Here is a 23,244-nt window from a genome sequence, read left to right as displayed (position 1 = left end):
CTATCCGTGACTTCATGTGATTTACTTTTATGGTGGCCTTTACAATTATCGCGTAGTGCTGTGAACATAACGGAGCCTTAGTGACATCACATGGTCTGCCAGAATTCCGCGAAGTCAATGCAGAGTAGATGTTTAATATTATTGGTACTAAGGGCGCGATAAACACAGTGAGGTGGAGCTTGATACAGTGCCCTGTGATGTTCAACTGCATCTCTGCCCATTTTTCGCGATCTTAGTTTTGGCAATGGGACGCAGGGCTCTGTGCGAAGTTGGGACGAATGAATGTGTATATGCGTCTGCAATAACTTCACCCCAACACGTTTGTGTTATGCGATGAAGCAAACAGTGTATTGCGGCGACAGGTTGTATGGCAGCCCTAGTTCCAGCTTCGTTGTCCCCGTCACCCTCAAAATACTGCGCTGCCCGCTTTACTACAATCTCAGGCGCTCTCAAACTCTCTATTTGCCGGTATTTTTATTTTCACATGCTAAATAGTCCAACCGCAATACATATATGTTGTGAGGTGAAGTTTATTAAAGTTGCAAAATGCTTTGACAGTGTCAGACCTAACACTTTTAGAATGACATAGCCAATAAAACAGCCCCGACGTTCCCTTTAACAACTTTGTTAGGACTGTCAAACTAATCTCACATCACAGGAAAACAATGTAAACACCTCAAGAGTTGATTCGCAAGTAATACTGGAAAGCACAAGTCTAGTGGGCAAGGGTGTGGTGAAGTGCTTTAAACACTCAACCGACACACCCTAAGTGCTTAAAAATTTATAGAATATTGATGAAGGTTGATCAGATTTACTGCGATGTTAGTTGCTTTACAATGAAAATAATAGTATTGGATAAGAGGATGCAAGCGACTCGTGGGCTGCTTGGTTATGCAAACCACATGGGTCCCAGAAATACCCAAACAGGGTTCTTGTTTACGCATGCTGCTTTCATCCACTTATCTAAAGCTCTCTAATGTCGGCAGTATAAGGAGAGGCTGTAAAAATAGGGACTGGAGCTTCACGACTCCAATTTTGTTTCTTCAATACTCGTACAAACTAAACACTGAGCTGTCGTGACATCATCTGCCTAGCTCATTGCCACATTTTGCGACAAAAGCAGTGATCACTCAGAGTTGCCTGTCCTAATATTACTCCAAGAATTCTTTAAACAGTTCATTTTTTAAAGACGAAGCATGTTATGCCCAACTAGAAAATTAACCAACCAATAAGCTACTTGAAGTAGCTCAAAAATCGGCAGTCTTCTGATGTTGGCTTGATTTGCAGCTCCTAAAATTGGCTATTATTGAATTAGGGCAAGGAAAGAACAGCTTGAATAAAGATATGTCTCATCAGAAAGTTGTGGTGGTGTTCTGCAGACTAAGGCAGTGAAAGGAAGCAGTTTTGGCATTGGTCTACCTCTGTCCCGAAACCAGGCACCGCAGCCGAGGCGATTTCACTTGGCTTTGACATCTTCAAATTCGCCTTCCCGAGCACAGAATACTCAGTCGAGGTCAGCTCATTGCACATCACCCACATTGGGAATGCAAAGACGTATGGCCAAGAGGATGTCACCTTGACGAAGCAGACACCACAGACCTCAAATTAACAAATGCCACCAACTATCCCCACTGCCACACCCTCCATTAAAACCAGAAACACTTACCTAGCATGGGCAACTGGGGCCTTCATCCAGAGTGTCAGTACGACTCTGCCCCAGAAGGCAGCGACCATTATCCAATATAATACTTGATGTAGGGGTGAAAATGTGCCACATTCCCAAAATCAGTGTCTCAGGCTGGGACCGTTTTCGTGACGCACTTGAGTCTGCAGAATGTGAAGGTGTTAAAGATTCGCTAGCAACATGCATCCTTTACACACTGCAAAGAGCGACATGCGAACAAGAACTTACTGGGGCAACATCCAGCCCTGAGAAGCATCTAAAAATTTCGAGTGCTCCGGGACTTGACAATATTCCTGCAAAGTTCCTTAAAAGTACTAAGGACGTGTCAAGTCGCATTTCGCAGATAGTTTTTGCTCAGACCCTTTTAGAAGGTGAAATTCCGCACGACTGGAAGACTGCGAAAGTAACCCCGGTTTTCAAAAGGGGCCCCGGGTTATCATGACAAACACAATTATTCGAATTCACTGCAGACCTTAACTTGAACTTGGATTCGTCTTTTCAGACCGACGTCATTTACATCGATTTTTCAAAGGCGTTTGATCGTGTAGCTCATCGTCGTCTCATGGCCAAACTCAGTTGTCTTAATCTTGACCCGCTTACCTTGTCATGGATCAAAAGCTTTCTAACAGCACGATCTCAGTTCACAGTCATTGACGGTAAGCTTTCAACAGCAGCACAAGTAGTATCCGGCGTCCCTCAGGGATCAGTTCTTGGCCCGCTTCTTTCTTATCTTCATAAATGACTTGCCATCTGGAATAATGTCATCTATTCGCCTCTTTGCTGATGATTGCGTTGTACATCGTCGAATCTCAAACAGTAGTGATCAATCATTACTACAACGCGACCTAAACCTAATTTAAACGTGGTACTCGCGCTGGTTGATGGAGCCTAATACCTCAAAGTGCAAATGTATGATTGTTTCACGTAAAAACACTAATCTGATTTTTCAATATTGTCTTAATTCGACAGCTTTATCACATGCTAGCTCTTACCGATAACTAGGCGTCCTCATTAACAGTAAACTGACATGGTCGGAGCATATCTCGAATGTTGTAAGTGATAGCTCAAGGTTGCTAGGTTACTTAAAAAGAACACTAAGTCTGTGCGCCCCCCCCCCTCTGCAATCAGGAAAATTCCCTACGAAACCTTCGTTAGGAGCAAACTCGAATATGCCTCTCCCATTTGAAGTCCTTACCAAGATCATTTAATTACCTCTCTCGAGTCAGTCCAAAATCGTGCTGCCCAATTTATTTCATCAAAATATAATACACACGTCAGCGTAACCCACATTAAATCAACTCTTGAACTACCCCCTTTAGCAGTAAGACGCAGAATCTCACGTCTCAGCCTGTTCCATAAGCTATATCACAACTTTTCTAACCTGCATGGTGCACTGTTACTGCCACCCGCTCAAACTTCTCGCCGCCTGTTCAACTCCAACAGCGTCCAACGCCTTCATGGTTCGACTCTTGCATTCAACAAATCGTTTCTTCCCGCAGCCATTGAAAACTGGAATTGCCTTCCCGAAGCAGTTTCTCTTGAGTGAAATCCAGAAAAATTCAGGCAGTCTTAACTGAGCTCTTTGTTAAATAACTTGAACTACGCATTTTTGTTTTCTCACACCACTGTCACGTTACACACGTTGTCCGATAGAAGATATTGATTTACATTATGCTTTGTATACATTGTCTTGTATTTCAATGTCCGGTTGGGTGTCAATCTTTTATTACAAAGTGCATCTTCGTTTGCTTGCTTATTCCTAATTACTTGCTCCATCACATCCTTCTATGGAAGGATGTGTGTTTTACCTTTTTTTTGCCTTGTGTTTTCCACTGCTCTTTACTGTATCCTTTTTTTGTGTGTGTGCGCGCTCTGTACTTGTAACCTAGTTGATTGATTGTTGAATAGCATTCACTCCTTTATATGTTATTTCAATACTGCCCCCCCTTATGTAATGTCCTGTTAAGGGTCCTTACGGGTTAATAAATTATTATGATGATGATGATGATGATGATGATGATGATGATGATGATGATGATGATGATGATGATGATGATGATGATGATGATGATGCAACTTTGGGCTGAGCAAGTCAAGTTGCATACTGCATACTTAAATTGTGGCTGCACGCAACAAACCCTGATCAATGTTCTGCACAAGAGTGAGTAGGCAAGGTGTCATGCTAAGAAACTTGCCAGAGACTAGTGGATGGACCGCTGCGCGTCATTTGAACGTATAGGTCTCAGTAAGCTGTGACACATTCTCGGCTATAACAGAATTAACCAAATACTGTAATACTATTGAAAACACGCTGCTCGATCTTTAGTGCACATCTCAGAAATTTGAGGAACAAGCTGCAGATGCTTTCCACGACAACCTCACAGTGATTGACCGTCACCCGAGTTGTACCCACCTCAATGACTACTTGCCAAGGAAGGAATGGAAAGCCTCTTTACGACTGCTCTCGAGCATGCCAGCACTTAAAGCTCGCATGGCAGAGATGGAGTCATTTTGCAGATGTTGAGGAATCTTGCCGAAACGAGGAAGCAAGCACTATTGCTTGTAATCAATGAAATCTAGAATATTGGAATTCCCCAGAGTGGAAACACTTGGTCATGATGCCACTACCGTAACCAGGCGACAAACCTGACACCATAGTCAACCTTTTATCAGTCTCACTCACATTGACAGTGTGCAAACTGACTGAAGGACTGCCTCGTGAGGCTGAACCACCATCTGGGAAAGACAAGACCATTTCCACCTGTGCCAAATTTGTTTCTGGCCTAAGGTTGACATGTGTGACAATAGCCTCTTTCTGCATCAAAACATAACCAATACCAGCCGCTTCGGAGGAAAGATATATGGGTTCTTAATCACAGTCGAACCAAGAAGGATGCTGAGCACAGTCTGCAACGAGGAGGTACTGGTGGCCTTTCGTGAAGCCTGTCCAGGCCTCAGGGTTGCCAGTATTGCCAAAGCCTCTTATGCAACCGAATCTTTGAAATATGAAGTTACAGTAAACAGCCAAAGACTTTTACCAACTGCACAGGGGGAAATGCATGTAAAACCCAGACCAGCACACTTGGTTGCAGGAGTGATTCACTGATGAAGTAAGAAGGTGACTTAACAGTTGGTGTTAAGGTACACCAAATGCAGCTTTCTGCAGTATGTATATATACTGTTAGGCCGAAACAGATGAATTTTCCGCAAAGCAATATCAAAAGCACATTTTTTTTCAGGATGCCACTCGTGCTTTAGGTAAGTGTGGACAGGGTTATATAAAGCTGCATAGTCAAAATGACAACTAGGTGCAGCTGTTAAGCATAATATCTTTTCTGGGCTGAATTCTTGCTCCTTGAACTCATTCGACATCACTAACTGTAGCACCAAAGTTGTGGACCACTACCAGAACAAAGGCATGTAGTGTGCCGATCTCAATTCTTGTGTTTATGCCAGTTTTCTTTTTGCTGCAATAGCTGCTACGGGCTAACTCCCCTGGTTGTTCTGATGTCTACTGGTGTTCTCACTGGAATTCCCAAATTTCTTGTTAGAATATTGCAAATAAAGTTCTCATTGTGCTGCGAGGATTCAAACATACGGTCAAAAGGTCGGCAGTCTACAATTCTATATTTCAGTCACACTGCTGAAGGTACAGTCGTGATGAATACGGATCCTGGAGAGCCCAATCAAGCCAACAGGTGCCATGATTGGCTAACACCTGCTCAATGTCTGCATACTGTATATAGAAATGGCGTCCACGCCTTCAAGTTCTGACACATCACCTTCCCACTTGCGAAGGCAGTCCTATGTTAATTTTCCTTCTTACGTGTAATGACAGTGATTGGATGCATCTGCTTCATTAATCTTGGCTTCTCAGATTTACTGAATGGGGCTGTTGGTGTCTTGTTTTCCTCAAGCACAGCGCCAGACCTAGGAATAGGTAGCCCAAATATAGATTTGAGAAAACCAAAACAAATTCAGCAGTAACAAGCTAAGGGGTTGTTTTGGTGGAGGCCAGTGGCCAAGTCCGGATATGAAAGAGGTGGAAGAAAAGTCGAGTCTTTCCACTTCAATGCTGGGAAGCATAACTCCCACAAATCAATACAATTCATGCTTATTTTACTTCTCTAAAGGAGATTACTGACTTGCATTTGTAAGTGTGGCAATGTGCATATTTCTCCAGCTACTGCATCATTGTTTTGCGTTGCGAGTGAAACTGCAATTTTTTTATGCCACAACTTGCCCAATTTTGTGTTTTGCAGTAGGGTGTTAGCAGTGCTCTTAAGGCACTTAAATACTCGTGAATAGTAGAGAAAAAATAGAAGTAAGAAAGCAGTGGCTTTTTGTGCATAGACTATGCATACACCTGGTGCTATCATGTTCATTTCTTCCCTATCTGCTAAACTATTCTAAACAAGAAAAGCTTGTACACAATTATTGTGCAAAGCCAGACCACAACTAAACCGGAGGTATCCTTGGTAAGCAAGGTATATTGATTTGATGACATTTTCTGCAGCCCTGCTATTGGGCTTTCTTTACTGTTCAGTTGTGCAGGTTCGTTAAGAAGTGACGAAATAGTTTGACAATTTTAATCATTGAAAGACTTAGTGAAACCTATATTTAGGTTTGGTTTTCTTGGTTTCAGACTCTGCAAATTGCATTTTCAGGAATGTTTTCCTTGTTTTTGCTTTTGTTTCAGTTATTTTATGGGGAGGGCATGTAAACATCTCTTATACCATGTCAAGTATGTGGTGCATAGCGCGTTCTTGGATGGAGTCTTGCCCTTTCATTCTGTACACTGTGTCTATTTTCTTTGTCCAAGGCCGTTTTACATTTGAGTGCGAGTGTAGCATTTTGCCAAGTTTTACCTCTGTCACCCAAGCTTGAAAGTTTGCTGCCCACTGCTGGTGGCATACTCGCATGACATTTTTTTTTTAATAACACGAAGTTTGTCACTTATCCTGTGCACTGGTTTTTGAATTACTATTTGTTGCCTATATTTGCTCTGTTGTTGCATTTCAGATTAGGAATGGCTATCATAGTTGACATTATTTAACCATATTGCACACAATGTGGACGATATGTACTTGCAATATATTACCACCATAAATATAATAGAAGTTAATAATTCAAGAATAGTGCCTTTGCATGGTGCTGCAACCATGAATTCTGGCTATAAGGTACCAGCGGTGCACGTAGCACTGCTTGTGCAGAATATAGTTCACCTCTACTACTTTCAAACATCATTGTTTTTATCTGCATTTGTATAGTTCCAGTTCCTGTGAACAACACGCATCCGGAGGAAGAGTGGCTTGCACCTGCAGCTGGCGCCAATTAATAGCCAAATTTCTGCCCGTTTTCATGCTATTAGTAAAGGCAGTCGTTCTTATAGTAGCCTGTTTGCCCAGTGTAGAAGCCGCTGCAGGGCTTCAAGATCTCGTACGCATTTTCAGCTTTGCAGGGGACACAGAATCTGGCACAAAATTTGTCACAGGCCATGTCTTCGGGGCAAGTTGAGTTTACTCACTTGCAAAGGGAGAACCAAGCTTGTTGAAATCGAAGTAAACCGCCTGTACACTCAGTTGCCTTCTTCATTTTGTGTGACATATGTGGTTGTAGCAACCCTTGCTTTATGCACTTCTTGTCAAGCAGCAGTCCTTTGCTTTTGAAACACTCAGGATAGCTTTTAGCCAGCTGCACAGGAATAACACTGAAAAACCAGTAGATGTTAATTGTCGAACTAATAATGCGAAGCTTCATACAGTATAATTGGGCTTTTTAAGATTACCTTTCTCTCAGTACATCAATGTTTTGCGGTGAACCATATTAAAAAAGTGGAAAGGGGCCACTGTCCCTGGACATAAGAGTTTAATTGTACCCTCGAGCACCCGCCGCACTTTTAGTATGCTTCGCCGCGTAACTAAAATGTGCTGCAGCGAAGAAGTAGTACATTTGTATTGAGTGAATAAACAATTGGTTTTTACAACAGTGCAGAAATAAACACGCACCATGAATCAGCTGGTCTACCACACGGAAGAGCGTCGCGACAAAAGGTAGCCGATTCACACCGGCCGTGTAGCCCACTTATCAGTCGTAGAGGGTATTATGTGTGATTCAAAATTTCAGACACAGAAATATGTTTATATTTTTACGTTCGTACGCCTTGCGTAATAAGACTGCAGAACTTCTACAATAGAAAGTAATTTACAACACACAAACGCAAAGAACACATGATGCCTCGTTTTCAACTCGGTCGTCATGCAAATGACATATAGCACGGGAAACGTGAACATGCTGTGTGTTAGCATCTTAAACTTCATACAAGGAAAGGAGCACGCCACAATCCCGCGACAGCCGCTAATGAGACCAAAACGGGAGCACATGTCTGTGAACGCGCGAATGGAGCCCCTAAGCCACTCTGCTCCACCACAACCACCTTCACTGCACGGCTGCACCACTCGTTACAAGCTGTTTCGGATCGGACTGCTGGAGCGATCGGATGGGAACTCGGCGCTGACGCCCGTGGTTGTACCTGGGTCGCAAGCCCCAAGGGTAGCGTTGGCCTGGCGGCCTGGGGTACAACTGCAAGCATCCGAAGGTCCCGGCAAAGCATGAGTCGACAGGTAACAACGAAACAACTTGTTTATTTTAACATCGCAAAGAGTTGGCGGTCAGGTTTGACCGAAGTAGAGAGACGGGAGAGCACTTCACTCAACGGAAGAAATCGGAGCCCCTCTCTGGCGTCCGGGGGCAGCTGTTTTTATACTCTCGCAGTTGAGGGCAAGAAGGAACCCCTCAAAAGACGAGCACGTGAATGTACAATGGGCTAATGGTGACGCACACTGTCGTAGCGATGCCGTAGCACCATGTCGTGGCGCTGCGCAAGATCTCGTAGCAACTGGTCGTGGCGCTGCCGGTCGGACACAATGACTGTAACGAGAAGATGGTCCCTGCTTTGGCTTCGCCTGTTTCGGGCACAATGACTGGAACGAGATCCCTGCTTTGGCATCGCCTGTTTCGGGCCCAATAACTGGAATGAGATCCCTGCTTTGGCATCGCCTGTTTCGGGCACAATGACTGGAATGCGAGGGGGATCCCTAGGCGGTCGCATCGCCGCAGACGCGCCTGGAAACACCTGGCGATGAGTGTTGCGGCGACGACGATCGGGCCAAAATGTCTGCCGCCCCGCCGCAGTTGGCGCCGGCAAAACCACGTGTCGCAGGCGAATCGTAACAGACCGCCCCGCCGGGGGAAGGAGATCCCGATGGACAGGGGACTGCATCCGCTGTCCGGAGGGATGTCGCTCGATGATGCTCATAACCGAAGTCGGGCGTCCCTTGACGTTTCTTGAGCGCAGCGCACAGAGAAGGCCTCGTTCTCTCGTTCAGGTTCGCACGGGACACTGCAAAGTGACTTCGGGAGAGTTCACATTTTTGTTCTCGTTCCCGGCAAGCGTTAGAACTACGCTGAAAACTCAACCGCTCAGTCAGCAAGCACGGCACAACCCTCACTAAGCCCTGCCAGGCTCTTTCCCCTTTTTATACCACTGCCTAGTTCCTTACAGTAGTCTAGCATCACTCAGAACGCGTCCACAAATTGAAAAATTGCACTAGAAAGCATATCATCACTTTGAAACACTAAACAAAAGCAATATGTTAAAAAAAATCCTGCCTCAGGAAGAAAAACATCAGTAACAAACAATTTTGAGGCTGATTCCTACGTTAGGGGCTTCGACTTAAGCCATCGGCGTTACCGTTGAGACTCCCCTTTTTGTAACGCACCTCAAAGGAATATTGTTGTAAAGCGAGGCTCCAGCGCAGGAGGCGGCCATTTTTGGGAGAGATGGTCTGCAGCCATTGGAGAGGGCAGTGATCTGTCTCAATGATAAACCTCGAGCCGGCTAGATAGCATGACAATTTCTGAACGGCCCACACGAGACATGCACACTCTTTCTCGGTGGCGCTATACGCCTGCTCACGACTGGTCAGCTTACGACTAGCATACAGGACGGGGTGTTCTACTTCTCCATTTTCCCGTTGGCACAGTACAACGCCCATGCCTCGCTCACTAGCATCGCACTGAACAATGAACTCTTTTGTATAGTCTGGCGATCGTAGCACAGGCTGGCTTGTTAGGGCACTCTTTAGGGCGCTAAAAGCTCTTTCCTTGGTCTCGTCCCAGACGACTGTTTGAGGCTCTGTCTTTCTTAGAGCATCCGTCAGGGGAGCCGCGATATCAGAGTACCTAGGGATGTACCTCTGATAGTAGCCGGCGACACCTAAGAACGACCGAATATCGGTCTTTGTGCGCGGTTGCGGAAAGTCTCGCACAGCGGCCACTTTTATTTCAGAGGGGCGGCGACGACCCTGACCAATCACGTGACCGAGGTAGACAACCTCGGCCTGTGCTAACTGGCACTTAGGAGCCTTTACTGTCAAGCCTGCTTCGCGCAGGCGGGTTAGCACTGCCCGCAAGTGTGTCATATGCTCAGACCAGGATGCGGAGAATATCGCTACGTCGTCTAGATACGGTAAAGCGAATTCTTGCTGTCCCCGCAACACTTTATCCATGAGACTTGAAAAACAGTATGGCGCGTTCTTCAAACCAAAACTCAACACTTTAGGACGGAATGTTCCCATTGGTGAAATGAACGCCGCATACCTACTAGCCTCTTCTGTAAGTGGAACCTGCCAATAACCCCTGACCAGATCTAGGGTGGAAATAAACTGAGCGCTACTAACTTTCTCAAGGCGCTCCTCGATGTTAGGGATCGGATAAATTTGATCCTTAGTGATGGAATTAAGCCTGCGGTAGTCGACGCAAGGACGAGGTTCCTTGCCCGGTACCTCAACTAAAATCAAAGGGGAGGTATAATCACTCTCACCTGCCTCAATAACACCGAGCTGTAGCATTTTCTTTACCTCAGCCTCCATAATATCGCTCTGGCGGGGTGACACCCGATACGCCTTGGATCGTACTGGCTCTGTGGAGGTAAGTTCTATATCATGAGTAAGTACAGAAGTCCTACCAGGCCTCTCAGAGAACAGACCTTGAAACTCTTGTAATAGCTGGTGTAGTTCGGTTTTCTGCTCGGGCGACAGCGGTGCTTTACTGATAAGGTCACTAATGACTTGACCGGTGTCTTCCCCGTTCGTCACTAAGCCTAGTCCTGGAAGCTCGACCGGAAGCTCTTCAGGAACGTTTACCATCATGCACACCACTGCTTCCCTTTGTCTATAAGGTTTGAGCAGATTACAGTGGTAAACTTGCTGTGCTTTCCGCTTTCCTGGCAGACTTACCACGTAGTTAACGTCCGACAGTTTCTGAACAATTCGCGCTGGGCCCTCCCACTGCACGTCTAGTTTGTTGTTTGGCGATGTGCGCAATATCATGACCTCATCGCCAACCTCAAAACGACGGGCCCTGGCTGTCCGATCATAATAAACCTTGGCCCTCTGCTGGGCCTTTGTCATTGCTTCACCTGACAACTCCTGTGCCCTTCTTAAGCGTTCGAGGAGCTTAAGCACGTACTCCACCACGACTGGGTCGTCGCCCCTACCTTCCCATGATTCTCGAAGCATGCGAAGCGGAGATCGAAGCGAGCGACCGTACACCAGTTCAGCTGGCGAAAACCCCGTAGCCGCATGCGGCGCGGTCCTTAAAGCAAACATCACCCCAGGCAGACACAGCTCCCAGTCAGTTCGATGTTCAAAACACAACGCTCTCAACACGCGCTTCATGACGGAGTGGAGCTTCTCAACGGAATTCGACTGTGGGTGGTACACTGAGCTGTGTAACAGCTTTACCCCACACCTTTCGAGAAAAGTTGTCGTCAAAGCGCTAGTAAACACTGTGCCCTGATCTGATTGGATTTCCGCAGGAAAACCAACTCGCGCAAATATGGACAGTAGTGCATTAACTATCTCAACTGAGCTGAGTTCTTTAAGCGGCACTGCTTCAGGGAACTTTGTCGCTGGGCAGATCACAGTCAAAATGTGTCTGTACCCCGTGGCTGTTACCGGCAGAGGTCCCACAGTATCAATAACGAGCCGTCTAAAAGGCTCCGTAATGATAGGTACCAATTTCAACGGCGCCCTCGATTTGTCCCCTGGTTTGCCCACCCGCTGACAAGTGTCACATGTCCTCACGAAATGGTCTGCGTCCCGAAAACACCCTGGCCAATAGTACTCTTGCAAGAGACGGTCCTTAGTTTTCTTAACTCCTAGGTGTCCGGACCACGAACCCCCGTGTGACAAGCGCAACAGATCCTGACGATAGCATTGAGGCACGACCAGTTGATCGTACTCCACTCCTCGGCGGTCTAGATACTTCCGGTACAGGACTCCACCTCTTTCCACAAAACGCGCAGTTTTCCTGGCGATACCTTCTTTGACATTGCAGCGCACGTTTTCCAGGCTGCCATCCTTTTTTTGTTCGGCTATCAAAGCCGTCCGGCTGACTTTTAGCAACCTATCAAGTCCGTCTGACGTAGGCGCGATGAGCAAATCAGTAGATAGCTCTTCTAACTTTCCCGCGTCGGGATTTTCCTCTCCAGTATCTGGCGCCTTCAACGCTACAGACTCAATTTTATTCTGTTCGGGCGTGCTCTGAATATCAGCTTGCTGCGCCTCTGACCCTTTTTCGTTGTTTGATAACGTCGGCCCCGCAACTACCGCCTTTGCAGCGAGCTCCCGAACCTTCGATCTGGTTAAGGCCTGAACACTAGCTTCACCAAACAAAAGCCCCTTCTCGCGCAGGAGGTGATCGGACCTGTTTGAAAATAGGTACGGGTACTGGGGTGGCAGCATAGATGACACTGCCGCCTCCGTCTCAAGCGCTCCGAAAGGTCCTTCAATAAGCACCTTTGCTACTGGCAGACACACGCTATGAGCTTCCACGGCTTGCTTGATCCACGCGCACTCGCCCGTGAACATATGGGGTTCTACGTAGGAGGGGTGAACTACATCCATCGTAGCTGCGGAATCGCGAAGCACCCGGCACTCTTTCCCGTTCACGAGGAGGTCTCGCATGTAAGGCTCGAGAAGCTTCATGTTCTCGTCAGTGCTGCCTAATGAAAAAAACACAACTTTTGGTGTTGTTTCCGGACACTGCGCCGAAAAGTGACCCGGCTTCTGGCACGTATAACAAACGCCCGCTCGCCTCATCTCGAACCGCTTTCTGCGTTCGGCTTCGGCTGCCGTCTCTTTACGTTTGGTCGGATTGCTTTCACTCGCATCCTCACTACGCGTGTCCCCCTTAAATCTCATGGGCGTGAACCTTGGCCTCTCAGACTTGGAGCCAAATTCACCCTTTTGACCGTCCTTAGCTCCGCGAGCTCGACGCGTCACAAACTCCTCGGCTAGCTCAGCGGCTCTAGCCACCGTACTCACGTCTGGCCTATCCAAGACCCAGTATCGCACGTTCTCCGGTAACCGACTATAAAACTGTTCTAGCCCGAAACACTGCAGAACTTTATCGTGGTCACCAAACGCTTTCTCTTCTTTGAGCCACTCCTGCATGTTCGACATAAGCCTATACGCAAACTCTGTATATGACTCACTTCTGCCTTTCTCATTTTCCCGAAACTTCCGACGGAACGCCTCCGCAGACAGCCGGTACTTTTTTAGAAGACTCGATTTCACTGTGTCGAAATCCTCTGCCTCCTCTCTATCCAAGCGAGCGACTACGTCGGCCGCCTCGCCGGGTAACAAAGTGAGCAAGCGCTGTGGCCACGTTTCCCGAGAGAACCCCTGCTTCTCGCACGTTCGCTCAAAGTTAACCAGGAACAAACCAATGTCCTCTCCAAGCTTAAACGGCCGCATTAGGTCAGTCATTTTGAACAATACGCGTTCTCCTGCACCGTGTGCCTGACTTCCATTACGAGCGCGTTCCATCTCTACCTCAAGACGCTTCATTTCCAAAGCGTGTTGACGGTCACGCTCTTGTTGCTCTCGCTCTTTCTGTTCTTTACGTTCACGCTCTTCTTTTTCTTTCTGTTCTTTACGTTCGCGCTCTTCTTTTTCTTTTTGCTCTTTAAGTTCGCGCTCCTGTCTTTTTGCAGTCTCCCTCTCTTCAATTGTCTCAAGGCATTCCGACAGCTCGTCATCCTCAGCCTCTAACTCAAGAATAGCCTTTATCAGTTCTGGTTTTCTGAGTTTGTCCGAGACATCCAGACCCAACTCTCTTGCAAGCTCCAACAATTTCGGTTTGCGCAACGACTTCAAATCCATGGCTGCTCTGAATGCTGCTTTCTCTACTGCTTACTATTGTCTTGCCGCAACTAACCCGGCAGCAACGACAACCACAATTACCAGCTCTGTTTCTAACACTAACAAAAGCCTGGCAAAGCTCAGAAGAAGAAAGTCCCGCACTCACCAAACCTCGCAGGCAGGAATTCCGCGCAGTCGTTCCGCTGCAGGCAACCAGTCGTCACACAGGGCTCGTTGCACTGCTCCCGGATCGTCGTTGAGCTGCTCAGCATACTGTCAACTGCATCTCTTTGCTGCTGGCCTCCGTTGTCGTGATCTCGCCGCTGGCAGACAGTTGTTTGAAGTCGTAGGCGATCTCACCGCTGGCAACCAGATGTTTCGAATCGGACTGCTGGAGCGATCGGATGGGAACTCGGCGCTGACGCCCGTGGTTGTACCTGGGTCGCAAGCCCCAAGGGTAGCGTTGGCCTGGCGGCCTGGGGTACAACTGCAAGCATCCGAAGGTCCCGGCAAAGCATGAGTCGACAGGTAACAACGAAACAACTTGTTTATTTTAACATCGCAAAGAGTTGGCGGTCAGGTTTGACCGAAGTAGAGAGACGGGAGAGCACTTCACTCAACGGAAGAAATCGGAGCCCCTCTCTGGCGTCCGGGGGCAGCTGTTTTTATACTCTCGCAGTTGAGGGCAAGAAGGAACCCCTCAAAAGACGAGCACGTGAATGTACAATGGGCTAATGGTGACGCACACTGTCGTAGCGATGCCGTAGCACCATGTCGTGGCGCTGCGCAAGATCTCGTAGCAACTGGTCGTGGCGCTGCCGGTCGGACACAATGACTGTAACGAGAAGATGGTCCCTGCTTTGGCTTCGCCTGTTTCGGGCACAATGACTGGAACGAGATCCCTGCTTTGGCATCGCCTGTTTCGGGCCCAATAACTGGAATGAGATCCCTGCTTTGGCATCGCCTGTTTCGGGCACAATGACTGGAATGCGAGGGGGATCCCTAGGCGGTCGCATCGCCGCAGACGCGCCTGGAAACACCTGGCGATGAGTGTTGCGGCGACGACGATCGGGCCAAAATGTCTGCCGCCCCGCCGCAGTTGGCGCCGGCAAAACCACGTGTCGCAGGCGAATCGTAACAAAGCACAGCACACCAACAACACATTCAGCACTGAACAGTGGGCGGTCGACGTAATCGCATTTACATTACTTGTAGCTAGCAGCACATTCCTCGAGGTCCATTAAGCAAAGGCGGACACGGCGACGCCACATCGCGGTTCGCTGAACTGCGCTGCCGATGCGTTAGGCCACTTCGACATTTCGCTTTTCACCACCGCCGGGTTCTCAAGGAAGCACGGGTCACACAACGCAGATTCTGTACTGCCAGAGCTCACGGAGGCCAAAGCCGCACTACCATTACTCACGGCTGTCCGCCAAGTAGTACAGAACCTACAACCAACACACAAGCAACGCAATCCCATGCGCAATGTTTGTCGAATATGGCTAGGAGTGGCCTTCACCAAGTCTTTTGCTTTCCGAATCGTATGGGCCGACGACGCCTCGTGTGATGACTGTGGTAACGAGAAGACTCTTCAACACCTTCTCTGTGACTGCAATCGCTACAATTTAAAGAGACGGTCGCTCGCAATCGCTATAGTGCGCTTTGACCGAAGATTTCTAACAGAGGAACTTATTTTAAAATGCCGCCATCACAAGCCATCGCAGCGGAGGGCGACGAGGGCGCTGTTGCAGTTCTTAAAGGCAACAGAATTGGACAAGTGGCTGAAGCCTGAACAGATGTTTATGGTTCTGCAAGTGCTACTGTGCCTAGCGGTGACAGTATGCGGCGACAATGACCGACTGTGACTGTATGTTCATGCTCCTTTCTTTCTTTATCTCTACTTTCTTATCACTTTACCTCCCCCTCCCCTCTCTCCCCAGTGTAGGGTAGTAAACCGGATTTTCCCCTCTGGTTAACCTCCCTGCCTTACCGCTTTCCTTTCTCTCTCTCTCTAATAGATACACGCAGTATAGCGCATGCGTACACGTTCTTCATGGAAAAGAAAAGGAAAATCCAAAAGGCGTGTCTCGCTACCAAATAAGCAGGTCGACGTGTCGTTAATGCTATCTGCGACACGTCGATGTGCTTATTTGGTAGCGAGAGTGTGGTTTTTGTTTTTCTTTGCCATGAAGAACATGTACGCATGCACTATACTGTGTGTATCTACTGAAGCGAAGCTGTATATGACTAGCCGGTTCGTCAGTCTGTCAGTCACCTGTACACTGAAAACTGCCCCGGCGCAACCCCATGCGCATGCACGAATAAAAAGCCGAGAGAAATAGAAGCGTGAGATTGGCTGCGCCTGTAGCGACGTCGTTGCTCTCCGTCGCAGCCGAGCGCACGCGCAGCAGTTTCTCTACGGCTCCGAAAGGGGTAGACCACGCGTCATACGTACTCCTGAGGAGCAGACAGCTTTCCATCAGCAACGCCGTGAGCAGAACCGGGAACGAGCTCGTCTGCGCCGTGCCGATGCTGCAGCCCAGGCACAAGAACAGGTTCGTGCAGCCGAGCGCAAGCAGAAACTGCGTACCGAGGATCCGGCAGCCCACCAAACCGTCGTTTGATGAACCTTCGGGATTAACCCAGTGATAAACACCGGGCCCGCGCGTTACAGCGTCGCTGGTTAACCATCTGTACGGATTGCGTGGGCGGTGATTTCTTTTCTTATGCATTACTTAACAGGCCCCTCTGAAGCATCTTTCAGCTCCATTTTTTGTTTCAATTTCAATTTTATTTTCGTAAATCTGCAGTATACATTTTAAAGAATATAAATATACAGAAGGAGGTCTCCTAGTCAAAGGACTTAATGCGAGACCTCCAATTTATACGTACGTCAAAGAAAAATAAACGTACGATGAACAACATCAGGTTATTCGGAACAGCTACAATCGTGTAATGTAGAACAACTCTCAGTGAATACATGGCAAACGAACGGAATTATGAAAAATACACTATCTCTTTTACATATATGAGCTTACAATAAACCCAACGTCGTAAACAAATGGTGTTAGGAATGATTAACTATAATATACGTACTCAACAAATACTAGTATAAACGCGAATACTGAAGAACACCAATGGAACTTCTTCCACGTCAGTGCAACGGGCGACACCGTGCACGAAAGGAGAAGCTAGGCGCATCTTGTACGCCTCCCCCCTTCCTCCCCCTCACCTTTCTTTTTTAATATTTCTGCCTTGTTGTCTGGCTTGGAGAGCCGAGTACAAAATCCGTACCAGCTTTCTTTATGGCGAGTTTACTTGCTGGCCGGTTTTCTTCAATATGCATGAAACCTTTCTTCCAGAGCAAAAGAACGGGAACAGCCGCGAAGAACTTTGAGTTTGTCACGTGCCGTACGCTGGAACTGCGCACACAAAGTTGAAAGGGGAGAAGGGGGAAGAGGTCAGGACATCCGGACATAATTCAGCGCAATGCGTTGGCGGGCTAGTTGGTGCGAATCCATGGATACTTTGTTTAGCGCAAAACGAAGTGTCCTGTCGTCTTTCTTGTGTCTGTCGTTTTGCGCTAAACAAAGTATCCATACATCCGGACATCCTGAACTAGATCCATGCATGGCCCCAGCACCAACAGGCCATCGTTGTCATGCCGTCATCCTCCTTGCGTCATCATCATTTCCTCGCCTTCACGTCATCATTCCTTCGTTACTTTCTAATATTATCTTTTTTTATCTTTTCTACCTGGCAGGCACGCGCCGTGGTTGCTCAGTGGCTATGGTGTTGGGCTGCTGAGCACGAGGTCGCGGGATCGAATCCCGGCCACGGCGGCCGCATTTCGATGGAGGCGAAATGCGAAAACACCCGTGTGCTTAGATTTAGGTGCACGTTAAAGAACCCAAGGTGGTCAAAATTTCCGGAGTCATCCACTACGGCGTGCCTCATAACCAGAAAGTGGTTTTGGCACGTAAAACCCCAAATATTATTAATACCCGGCAGGCAACTAGCTGGTGCGGAGAAATTATAGGGAACTTGCAGGCATAAGGCGGGGCCAACCGGCGCAAAGCAGGAGTTTAATTAAGTGTAACATATTTGAATGCTACAGCGCAAAAAACCTGACACAGCGAGTAATAAGCTGGCACACATGCAGAGTGTGTCTGCTCAGTGTGTGTGTTTTCTGCTCGCAGTGCCCCGTTCTACGCGCTGTTTCGTTCAAAGATGGTGTATAGTTGCTGTGATTCAGACCTTAGCATAGTTGTAGATCGCTGGCAAAGGACTTCGTCCCGCAGTGTACATACATAGACTAATTATTACAATTATGATGATGATGATGGTGACGACATTGCGAGGAAAGAAAATGAAACACGCGCACGCAAAGACCTGCGCAAGCTTGCAACCAGAGTTAGGAGTCTGCGCAAAATCCACCGTGGCGTATGCACCGTGATTGCTTGGTGGCTATGATGTTGGGCTGCTAAGCGCGAGGCCGCGGGATCGAATCCCGGCCACGGCGGCCGCATTTCAATGGGGGCGAAATGCAAAAGCACCCGCGTACATGGATTTAGGTGCACGTTAGAGAACCCCAGGTGGTCTGAAATATTCTGGAGTTCTTCACTACGGCGTGCCTCATAATCAGATCGTGGTTTTGGCACGCAAAGCCCCGTCATTTTTATGCAGCGTTGTCCCTTTTTTTTTTCTTCGGAGTTTTACGTGAAACTGTGTTCATAGCTGGGGAATATACGTACAACAGGGAGAAGGCGGAAGATGGAAATTGAAGACTATGGGCAAAACGAGAACAAAGTGAAAGCGGGAGCCAATGCATTTCGACAAGTGGACTTGTCTTTTTCAAGACCTTAAAAAGACAAGTCCACTTGTCAGAACGTTGGCTCCCGCTTTCACTTTGTTCTCGTTTTGCTCATTGCGTTCATAGCTGTATCACGGGTCACATCCGCACACCGATATGCGCAACTACACGGATAATTAGACGTCGCGTCAAAAATGCACTAAATAGGGCCGTGGCGCAATCACCTGCGAAGTGAAGCTGCGAAGCCATTTGTATACCCCACAGCGAATTATATTACGGAAGTTATGGCGCTGTCATAACCGTATTCTGACTCGGCACCGAGAGCACGGAGAGCTACAGGAACGAGGTCGCTACGGCGGGGCCCTAATATCCGATTCACGCTGCAACTGTTACCTTGTCAGATGCGAGCCATATACGCAGCCGAACACAGAAAAGTGGCGTGGTACTGCCGCCTTCTTTTCTTTTTAAAGCGGATCTTTCTTTACTTCTTCCCACTTTGCGGGTGTTGAAGTCTAACTGCTGCCGTCTCGCCGAACATGCAACTTGGGTCCAAGGGTATGTGACAATGGTCATGCGCCCGAGTAGACAACTTGGGGCACTGGATATGCGCAACCGGGCATGTGGCGCAGGGTATGTGAACACTGTTGGCCAATTCCCCCCCCCCACGCCAGATTGAGTACGTGGCACTGCGTAGTTGCCCGAACAGACATGGAGAACAAAATTCAAGAAGTGAAGAAGTAGGCCACCGAAGATCGAAGTTCGCAACAGAAGCTCACCAGTATGGAGAAAGTTAACAGAATGGCAACTGAACGCTCTGTTCAGTAAGCGAGAGGGCAGAGCTACAGAGAAGTAGAGGAGGATTCTAAGTGAAGACCCATCTCAATAAACAACAAAGAAAGGTTCACTTAGCACGCATTCCCCCATATGCGTAGGATCCACCTATCTTTCTTGCTTTCTTTTTTTGTGCAGCGCATGCGTGCGCGCGCGCATGCCACGACCCATCTCTTATTTGCTGTAGTTGTTAAGGAACACACCTGTCTACCGGTACCTTGTACTGTCTGCTGCACTTCATGACGTGAAACAGGGAAAAGTTCAACTCCCTTAGCAAGGAATTCAGCGAAAGGTTTCGAAACTTCTACCGAATCCGCTGGCGGTTATCTCTGACGTCAACGCGACTTGTTTGTTGAGCCTTGGCATCGTTCGAAAGGATAAACGAATAGCTTGGGCTCTGCTGACGACAGAGAATATGGCAAGTAAAGGTAGCGTCGAGGTTTAGCTCCAAGTAATAAGTCGGAAGAGAAGAAGTAAAAGACAGGCAAAGTTGAAGAAACTCATTATGTAGCATTTCTTATACTGTCAAGAAATGCCACGGGTATAGAACTTGACGTCAAGTAGAACGCCATCTTGGGCACTTTGCAAGCAATGAGCATATCCTGCTTGGAGATACCGGGTCTGTGTGCGTGTGTGCGTGTGTGCCTGTGCACGTGTGTGTGTGCGTACGTGCGTGCGTGTGTGTCTGTGCGCGCGTGTCGGTGCGTGCGTGTGTGCGTACGTGCGTGTGTGTCTGTGCGTTCGTGCGTGTGTGCGTACGTGCGTGCGCGTGCATGTGTGTCTGTGCGTGCGTGCGTGTGGGCGTACGAGCGTGCGTGTGTGTCTGTGTCTGCGTGCGTGCGTGCTTGTCGGTTCGTGCGTGCGTGCGTGAGTGTCGGTGCGTGCGTTCGTGTGTGCGCGCGCGTGCGTGTGTGTGTGTGTGTGTGTGTGTGTGTGTGTGTGTGTGTGTGTGTGTGTGTGCGCGTGTGTGTGTGCGTGTGTGCGCGCGCGCGTGTGTGTGTGTGTGTGTGTGTGTGTGTGTGTGTGTGTGTGTCTGCGCATGCGTGTGTGCGTACGTGCGTGTCTGTACGTGCGTCCGTGCGTGTCCGTGCGCGCGTACGTGTGTGTCTGTGCGTGCGTGTGTGTGTGTGCGTGTGTGTCTGTGCGTGCGTGTGTGTGCGTGTGCATGTCTGCACGTTCGTGCGTGCCTGTGCGTTCGTGCGTGTCTGTGCGTGCGTGTGTGTCTGTGCCTGGGTGTGTGTGCGTGTGTGTGTGTGTGTACGTGCATGTGTCTGTGCGCGCGCGTGTGTGTGTGTGTGTGTGTGTGTGTGTGTGTGTGTGTGTGTGTTGTGTGTGTGTGTGTGTGTGTGTGTGTGTGTGTGTGTGTGTGTGTGTGTGTGTGTGTGTGTGTGTGTGTGTGTGTGTGTGTGTGTGTTTGTGTGTGTGTGTGTGTTTGTGTGTGTGTGTGTGTGTGTGCGCGCGAGGAATTTTCAAATATCACCTGTGCTATACAGCACAGTTTTAACGTATGAACCGCATTTCTTGAAATGGCGGGCATTACTCGCACGAGAAATTGAAAGGCGTAATCGACTAATTCCTAAAATTGCACTAATTATGTTTTCTATTAGTCACTTTAGGGTGCATATCGTAACTTACTAATTGTGGCCAATTAATTTCAAAGCTATATTCATTGGAACAGATTCTGACGATGGCACTGGCTCTGATAAATGACGTGATCATTTTTAAGCTTTCAGGAATTATTAAAAATCGCTTGTGGCAAAATTCTTCTCCTTGCGCTTGATTACTCGAAGACGCGGACATTACTGGCACGAAAAAAACGAAACTCGCATTCAGCTAGTTAAAACTTCCCTAAATAATAGCGTAATTGATTCCATTACGGTACGTATTGCAATCTACGAATCCACGCTGAAATTGCAAGACGTATTCATTTGAAATGAATCTCCAGGATGACACCAATGCCGAGATATTATTACCCAAACTGTGGGATGAAGTACAGGGGCGTTCAAGATAGTTTCAAATAAATGAGAAATTAAGTTATGAGGTTTTACGTGGCAAAACGACGATCTGATAATGAGACACGGCGTAGCGGGAATAATTTGGACCACCTGGGTTCCTTTAACGTGCACGTAAACATAAGCACACGGGTGTTTACGCATTTCGCCCCCATCGAAACGCGGCCCCCGTGAGCGGGATTCGATCCCGCGACCTCGTGCTTAGCAGCCCAACAGCATAGCCACTAAGCAACCACGGCGGATCGAGATACTTTTGTGTTTCAGTGCTGAAAGGAGCGTTTTGTTAAAAATTAACTGGAACAATAGTGCATTTCCACGGCTGCTTTGATGGCGCATATATCCAAAACTGATGTCATTCTGGAAATTCATTTCAAGTGCATATGCCTTGCAATGTCACCGGCTACTATTCATGAAGTGCGATATGTGCCGTAAAGTAAGCAATTACGAAGTTAATTAGTAAATTTTTGGTAGCTATTTGAATGTGTGTTTAGATTTCTCGTGTTAATAATGTCCGCCTCGGCGAATAATCTGGCTCGAGGACTAGAATTACGTTATCTACAACAGGTGATTTTTAAATGTTCCGGAAAACTTACAGATGATCGACCCGTGCATGCGCCGTCAAACTTGCTGTAAAGATATGCTGTTGTTCCACATAATTATTCAACGAAGCGACATCTTATGCATTGATGCACATAATCTAGCTGGAACGCCGACGTGTTTGCTGGCACACTTTGGAAACAAATTTTTCGAAACGTGTCATCCTGACCCGCCGTGTTTACCTATAGAGCGCATCGGTGCCAGGCGTTACACAAAGACGGACGGATTTCCGGGGGCAGAAGCCTTAGAATGCTCGCACCTTAAAAATCATCACGCCAGTATACAGTAGACGCGTCAAAGGCACATTGATTGGAACGCATATTCAAATGGTATAACTTGGAACCAAGGTCGCATTTTTTTCACCAGAAATAATAAATTGAACCTAATCTAAATCAATAATAACGTAAATATTTGTCCCGTTCAGAGTTATAAGCAACATGTGTCGATGATAAAGGTTGCCTGTCTACATAATGCCTCCACATGAGATTTTTAAATGCAATAAACTGAACTGAACGATGTTAATCCCGACAAATGCGAGGTGGACCTCCGCAGTGAACGGCAAATCAACTGCAGCATAGTCTTGTAAAACATTTTTTTTGCGACTGCGTACACGACTGCAAGCAATTAACCAACTGTAACTCCTCAGAGTGACTCGCGCCCAAATCTCGCTATCCGCTTGCCCTTCCCCCATATGGCTTGAGAGGACTATGACATTCAAGTGCTCCCTGTGAAGAGCGAGCATGCACCTCAAAAATATTAACAGAGATTTTTTTTTTCTTCTTTCGAGACTCTTCCTACACAGCTGCAGCGGGCATACAGGTCACACACGCGCCTGCACACAGTATACCGATCCACTGAAGCCGTGCCTCGTCGCGAGATGGATCGACGTCGCAGAACGCAGCTGCTGCGACGTCCTCCCTCCCCGCGCCAGAGCCATGTGCGTGGCTGGTTGCCCTTCAAACACATGTGCCGTAGAGAACAATAAGCCGATTTTAGTTTATTTTTATTGCCCATGGGCGCAGCAGCCATCTTGGGCTGTTGTACGAAACGGCACTGACGCACACTGACGTCGGGAAGCGCTGAACGCGTCTGTGCAGC

The 23,244-nt window shown here is 47.8% G+C and overlaps 1 long non-coding RNA gene across 1 annotated transcript; it reads right to left on the bottom strand.

The window, feature by feature from the left end:
* Positions 1 to 454: 454 nt before the first annotated feature.
* On the bottom strand, positions 455 to 7,429 carry LOC142574227 (uncharacterized). The gene is made up of 3 exons (XR_012826459.1): positions 7,212 to 7,429; positions 1,667 to 1,827; positions 455 to 1,575 (listed from the first exon to the last, which is right to left on the bottom strand). It is a non-coding gene; the product is annotated as an uncharacterized LOC142574227 (long non-coding RNA).
* Between the last annotated feature and the right edge of the window lie 15,815 nt (positions 7,430 to 23,244).

This window comes from Dermacentor variabilis, chromosome 3 (genome assembly GCF_050947875.1).
Source record: "Dermacentor variabilis isolate Ectoservices chromosome 3, ASM5094787v1, whole genome shotgun sequence".
Taxonomy (NCBI): Eukaryota; Metazoa; Arthropoda; class Arachnida; order Ixodida; family Ixodidae; genus Dermacentor; species Dermacentor variabilis.
This window is presented reverse-complemented; position numbering and strand designations above follow the sequence as displayed.